Here is a 6,954-nt window from a genome sequence, read left to right as displayed (position 1 = left end):
TCTGAGGAGACTGAAGCTGGTTCCTAGTATTTCTTTAACACCAGACTTACAGAGCTAGAAGATTTCTCCTCAGCAACATGGGTAACTAAGGGAACTCAAAGAAATGTAATACTGTACTATAAAAGAAACCATAAAGACTCAGAAAGTCAGAAACTTTGAGCATAATATAAGAATACAGTACACTGGAGATGAACCAGCTTAACCCCCTGTGGAGGTATCCAATGTGGCTGAAGGGAGGGAGGAATGCATTCAGACAAAAAAAGATAGTGTGTATAGTGGATAAATAAATGAATAAATGGCTTTGGGGAACTCATATATTAGAGAGGAAGGCTAATCTTAATGGACACAGAGTTGGTGGGGTAATTAGCTCATTGAAAAACACCCCAAAATCATTTGTCCCAGTGGTGGATAGTTCAGTGGGAACTGGGATTGCTGGCATGTAAAATCTTCTCATGTGTAGAAAAAAGTTGCAGCATCTACAAGTGCTGAGCAGCAGAGAGACAGGAGATCAGGATCTCATAAAGGAAGTCACTAGCAGTTACCTACTATGATTCATTGAGTGTGCCTGAACCAGAGAAACTGAAATAGGCACAAAGAAAACAGTACTTAGGACTACAGCCTCTGGATATCAAGGGGAGAAAGCTCTCTTTGTTGTTGGTAGACCATAAGAGCTATTGATAAAATACATATAGCAGCCCCATGGGAGCATCTGTACTCCAGGGAGGTATACGATCATTCATATTCATAGCTGTGAAGGTTCTATACCCACCTGAGCTTTAATGTTGTTTTATCACATAGAATTGAAGAGGCAAAAGACCAAAACTAATAATCAGGCCCCAAGCAGGAACTACCAGAGGGGGTCCTCACATCCCTGTGTATCAAAAACAGTGGGAAGTCCCAGAACAAAAAGGGAACTACACACAAAACGACACACATATTAAAGAGGAAGGGGAATCCATCTCAATGATTTCCAAGTCCATGCCCTCTAAAAGCATGAGAAAATAGGCCCAAAAAACTCACCCCCAGGGCTGGGAAGATAACTCAGTCGGTAGAGTGCTTGCCCTGGGTTCGATTCCCAGCACCACAAAAAAAAAACAAAAAAAACAAAAAAAAAACTCACCCCCAAATTCACAATCCTCCAACAGTCATAAAAGTAGATGAAAGCCCAGAAAAATATTATTAAAATTATTTAAAAATTTGAACCAATAAAAAAAAACCTAAGGAATGAATTAAGAGACCAAATACAGGAGATGAAATACCATTTAAATAAAGAAATAGTAATAAAAGACACAATGAATCAAATTAAAAGTTCACTTCAAAGTACCACCAACAGAATAAATTACATATGCAACAGAACTTCAGACCTAGAGGACAGAATGTCAGGCCTTAAATGCAGAGTATATGAACTTGAATACTCAGTGTTCAATAAAGAAAGAAAGAAAAGACCATGACTAGAATATACGAGAAATCTGGGGTAGCATCAAAAGAACAAATTTGAGAGTCATTGGAATAGAAGAGAACATGAAGATACAGGCTAAAGGACTCAAAACATTTTCAAAGAAATAGTAACTGAAAACTTTCCTCATATCAGAAATGAAATAGACATCAACATACAAGATTCACAGAGGACCTGAAATAGAAAATATCAGAAGAGAAACACTCATAATATATCGTAATCAAAATGCCTAACATAAAAATTAAAGAAAGAATACTAAAAGTTGCGAGAAAAAAATGTCAGGTCACATTTAGAGACAAACCAATAAGGTTCTGACTTCTCAACTCAGACCCTAAAATGATAGAGACCCTGGAAATAGAGACTCTAAGTTCTAAAAGAAAACAATTGCTAGCCAAGATTGCTATATTCAGCAAAGTGATCTTTCAAAATGATGAGCAAATAGAAATGTTCCATGACAAGAATAAACTAAAAGAACTCATGACCAAAAAGCCAGAACAAAAGAGGATACTCAAAGAGAAGCTGCACAAAGGAACCCAAAAACAAATCCCAAACTTCCTGAATAGATGATCACTAGAAAAGTAACCAACTAAATAAAAATCAAGACAATTAAACATAGCAAACAAATAAAAATGGTAGGAAACTACAAACATATATACATAATACCACTGAATGTACATAGTCTCAACTTCCCAATTAAAAGGAATTGATTAGTAGAATGAATCAAAAAACAAGATTCAACTATATTCTATTTGCAAGAGACTCATCTCATAGGCAAGGACACTGACAGGCTGAAGCTAAAAATATGGGAAAAAATATTTCACATAAATGGTGTCCAAAAACAAGTGGAAATAACTATTCTCATTTCTAACAAAGGACATTTCAAGCAAAATGTAATCAGAAAAGACAAAGAAGGCCACTGCATTCTGACAAAGGGAACAATCCAACAAGAAGATATAACAATGGTAAACATATATGCCCCAAATGTCAGTGTGCTTAATTACATTTAAAAAATATTTTTTGACATTAAATCCCAGATAGACCCCAATACTGTAATACTGGGTGGGTGATTTCAACATGCTCTTGTCACCAATAGGTAATCTAAATGTAAATTCAATCAAGATTTTATGGATATAAATAATACTATAAACCAAATGGACCTAATAAACCTCTACCGAATGTTTCACCCCAAACAACTGAATTTACCTTATTTTCAGTTGATCACGGAGCATTTTTCAAAACAGACTATATTCTAGGTTATAAATAAAGTATTAGAAAATGCAAAAAAACATAATCCTATGCATTCTACCAGATAATAATGAAATGAAACTAGAAATGAATAGCATGAAAAATAGAACCACATAACATGTGGAGATTGAACTCACTCTTCTAAATGTAGAATTGATCATAGAATAAAAGAAAAAACAAAGAAATTCTTAGAAACAAATGAAAACAGAGATGCATAATATGGAAATCTCCAGTACAGTATGATAGCCGTTCTAGGAGAAAAATTTATAGCACTAAGCTCTGAAATTAAAAAAAGAGATTACAGAGTGCAAAGGACTAACCAAAAGAAATTGCCATGGGTCAATTGCAGTGCTGATGGCGGGGAGCTAAGAGCAAGTGAGGCCCAGAGTCCCACTAGCACCCCTTGCTAGGAGGGTGTGAAACTCTTTCAGCTTCCTTCCCAGAGCTGTGTAGCAAACAGTCGACCCCCATGTGGCTCAGCCTTCCCCTGAGTGCTAGTGTCCCTGACAGTACAGAATCTAGATGCAATTCCTGCAGCACCCTACTTTATGATCAGGGTGGCCTAGTGGAGATCCTGCACTTCTTGTACCTGGTCAGTGCCTACAACAGGTACAAGACAGGCGTGTTCCCAAAAGGACACGCTGGATGCCTTGGGCATCACTGCCCTGAAGGACATCTCAGCTCATTGTCCTATTTCAAGGACCACAACCAGTACAAGAGGTACAAGAGCAACATCCCTGTGAAGGATAAACACAAGGTGGACATCAGCTCCTGGTTCAATGAAGTCATCAACTTCATAGATTCCATCAAGAATGTGGGGGAAGGGTGTTTGTTCACTGCCAGGTGGGCATTTCCCAGTCAGCCACTATCTGCCTCATTTCGCCATCAGCCACTATCTGCCTCACTTACCTCATAAGAACTAACCTGGTGAAGCTGGACGATGCCTGTGAGTTTGTGAAGCAGAGGCAAAGCAACATCTCCCCCAATTCCAGCTTCATGGGCCAACTACTGCAGTTTGAGTCCCAGGTGCTGGTCCCACACTGCTCAGCTGAGGCCAGGAGCCCCACCATACCTGTGCTGGACTGAGGCACCTCCAACACCATTGTCTTCAACTTCTCTTCTTTATTCTTGCCCACTCCACAAACAATGCCCTCAGCTACCTTCAGAACCCTATCACCACCTCTACAGCTGCGGAAGGCACTGGAGAAGAAGAGCTTCTATCCCACCAGGACCACAGGCTCTTCCTCCAGAAGAGAGAGACAGTAACTCCAGAGATGGGCTTATGGGTACTGGCCCTTATTTATTTAATTTCACCTGAGTTCCCCTGTGTTCTAAGTAGTCACGATGGTGACTGCCTCAAGACATTTGCTGAACTCAGCACTCTCTGAACCAATATATATTGGGTACATCAAGTCCCTCTGACAAAATAGGGCAAAAAAGAGAAAGGAAATAGATATTGCAGGTGTCCTAGCTTATCAATATACTGTTTTATCATTATAAATAACAAAGCAGATTACAATGGAGCCCTAATTTGCATTATAATTAGCTGTTAAGAAATATTGCACCTTCTCCAGAGGACATGCCATGATTTCCAAGATTCAAGGTCATTCTCAAAACAGTTTCCCAACTAGTAGACTGCAAGCTCACCACAGCAGCGAGGTCTGATTCCTCTTTTCCAATGATGTGCTTGAAACCGTACTTTGCAAGCATCTGATACAATAAGATGTAGAAGAACACTGATTATATGTTTCCTCTGGGCCTGGGATAACCAAATTTCCCAGAGCAGTTTGTTGATGGTGTGAAGTGGGGTGCAGGTATCATGGATGACACTCATAGGGAGCCACCACCCAAAGACACTTGGAAATGATTGTTGTTAACATCACAGGCATGACACTTTGAAAAATGTAGAGATGCACAGTTGAACTTAGAAGTAGCAGTTATTGGCTTTATGTAACAAAGGAAGCATATTTAACCTAAAAAAGAGAGAGAAAGAGAATGGATTTATGTGTGAACTGGTTTTTGCTTGCCCCGCTTTTTTCTAGAAACTTGATGCTTAACATATCCACTAGTATTACCATTCCCAACAACATATATGTATGACAATATATACCTTATTTAGTTTTATGTAGACCATCTGCCTTCACAAATGTCAGTATCTACTCCTAGAAGAACCAAATACCTCAACTTTTGTGTTCAAGTACTGTACTGTCTTGTAAATAGATCCTGAGCAGGTTTGCTCTCACCACTGGTGGAAAACATCAGTATTGGTTTATTTAGTTGCCAATAGTTGTGTGTTTGCTGGTTATTTATGACCTGAAATGATATATTTACTTTTTTCTAAGAAGACATTTTATTATATAAGCATGACTTTTTTTATACAACAGAATAAATTGTGGCATTTCTAAATTTAAAAAAAAGAGAGAGAATCCAAATAAATGAGCTTAAGCTCCACTTCAAGGCTTTAGAAAAGGATGAGCAAAATAATTATGAAACCAGTAAGAGACTGGAAATAATAAAGATCAGAACTAAAATAAATGAAATCAAGAATAAAAAATAATATACAGGGTCAATGCAACAGACTTATTTATTCAAAAAGATAAATAAGAATGATAACCTTTAACCAAAGAAACCAAAAGAAAGTGAGAGAAGAACCAAATAAGTGAAATTGTAGATGAAAAAGAATATATCACCACAGACACTTCTGAAGTTCAGAGGATTATTTGAAACTGTTTTGAAATTTTATACTCTAATAATCTGGAAAATCTAGAAGACATGGACCAATTTCTAGATACATATGACCTGCCCAAATTGAACTAGAAAGATATAGAAAATCTAAACTGACCAAAATCAAGAAATAATATTGAACCAGAGTAAATGCTTTCCAACAAAGAATAGCCAAAGAACAAATGGATTCTCAGCTGAGTTCTACCAGACCTTTAAAGAAGAACCAACCCCAGTCTTTCTCACCTTAGTCCATGAAATTGAAAAGGAGCAATCATTCCAAAATACATTCTATGAAGCCTGTAAAAACCTGATACCAAAACCAGACAAAGACACGTTAAGGAAAGAAAACTACAGACAAACATCCCTAATGAACACAGATGCAAAAATCCTTAATAAAATATTAGCAAACTGCATTCAAAACACATCAAGAAGATATTACACCATGATCAAGTGGGTTTCATTCCAGGGATGCAAGGTTGTTTCTGTGTACAGACAAATGAATAAATGTAATTCCCAACTTAAATAGAATTAAATAGAATTAAGAGCAAGCATCATATAATCATCCCAATACATGCAGAGAAGGCCTTTGATAAATTCCAGCATCAGTTCATGGTAAAACTCCAGTGAAACTAGGGATAGAAGGAACTTATGTCAAAATTATGAAGGCTACCTATGACAAACCCTAAGTTCACATCATATTGAATGAAGAAAAACTGAAAACATTTCTACTAAAATCAGGAACAAAAGACATAAATGTCCACTCTCACCACTTTTATTCAATGTAATTCTTGAAACTCTAGCCAGAGCAGGCAGGCAAGGAAAATAAATTAAAGGGATACAAATAGGAAAGGAAGAAATCAAACTATCTCAGATTTCTGATTACATGATCCCATATCTAGACTACTAAAAAGAAAAGAAATCTGCACCAGAAAACTTCTGGAGTTCAGCAAAGCAGGAGAATAAAAGATCAACATTCATAACTCAATAGCTTTCCTATACTCCAAAAGTGATTCTGCTGAGAAAAAAATCAGGAAAACCATCCCTTTAACAATAACCTCATAATATAAAATAAAATACTTAGGAATTAATCTAACCAAGACAGTGAAATATCTCTACAATGAAAGTTGTAGAAACCTGACAAAACAAAAGGAAGAAGACTTTAGAAGGTGAAAAGATCTCTCATGGTCTTGGATAAGTAGAATTCATATTGTAAAAATGTCCAAACTACCAAAAGCAATATTTAGATTTAATTCATCCCCATCAAAATACCATTGACATTTTTTGTGTGGGGGGGTGCTGGGGATTGAATTGAGGGCCTTGTGCATGCAAGGCAGGAACTCTACCAAATGAGCTATATCCAGCCCCCAATGACATTCTTAAAAGAACTAGAAAAAAACAATCCTTAAATCCTTAAATTCATTTGGAAGAATTAGAGACCCAGAATAGTCAAAACAATCCTGAGCAAGAACAATGCAGGAGGTATCACAATACCCATTCTCAAATTATTCTACAGAATTATAGAACAAAAA

General features: G+C 37.0%; 1 pseudogene; it reads left to right on the top strand.

Annotated features, from left to right (window-relative positions):
- Nucleotides 1–3,170: 3,170 nt before the first annotated feature.
- Nucleotides 3,171–3,787, top strand: LOC124982712 (dual specificity protein phosphatase 1-like; annotated as a pseudogene).
- Nucleotides 3,788–6,954: the final 3,167 nt, after the last annotated feature.

Source organism: Sciurus carolinensis, chromosome 4, assembly GCF_902686445.1.
Source record: "Sciurus carolinensis chromosome 4, mSciCar1.2, whole genome shotgun sequence".
Classification (NCBI taxonomy): Eukaryota; Metazoa; Chordata; class Mammalia; order Rodentia; family Sciuridae; genus Sciurus; species Sciurus carolinensis.
Note: the sequence above shows the minus strand (reverse complement) of the source record. Positions and strands in the feature narration are given on the sequence as shown.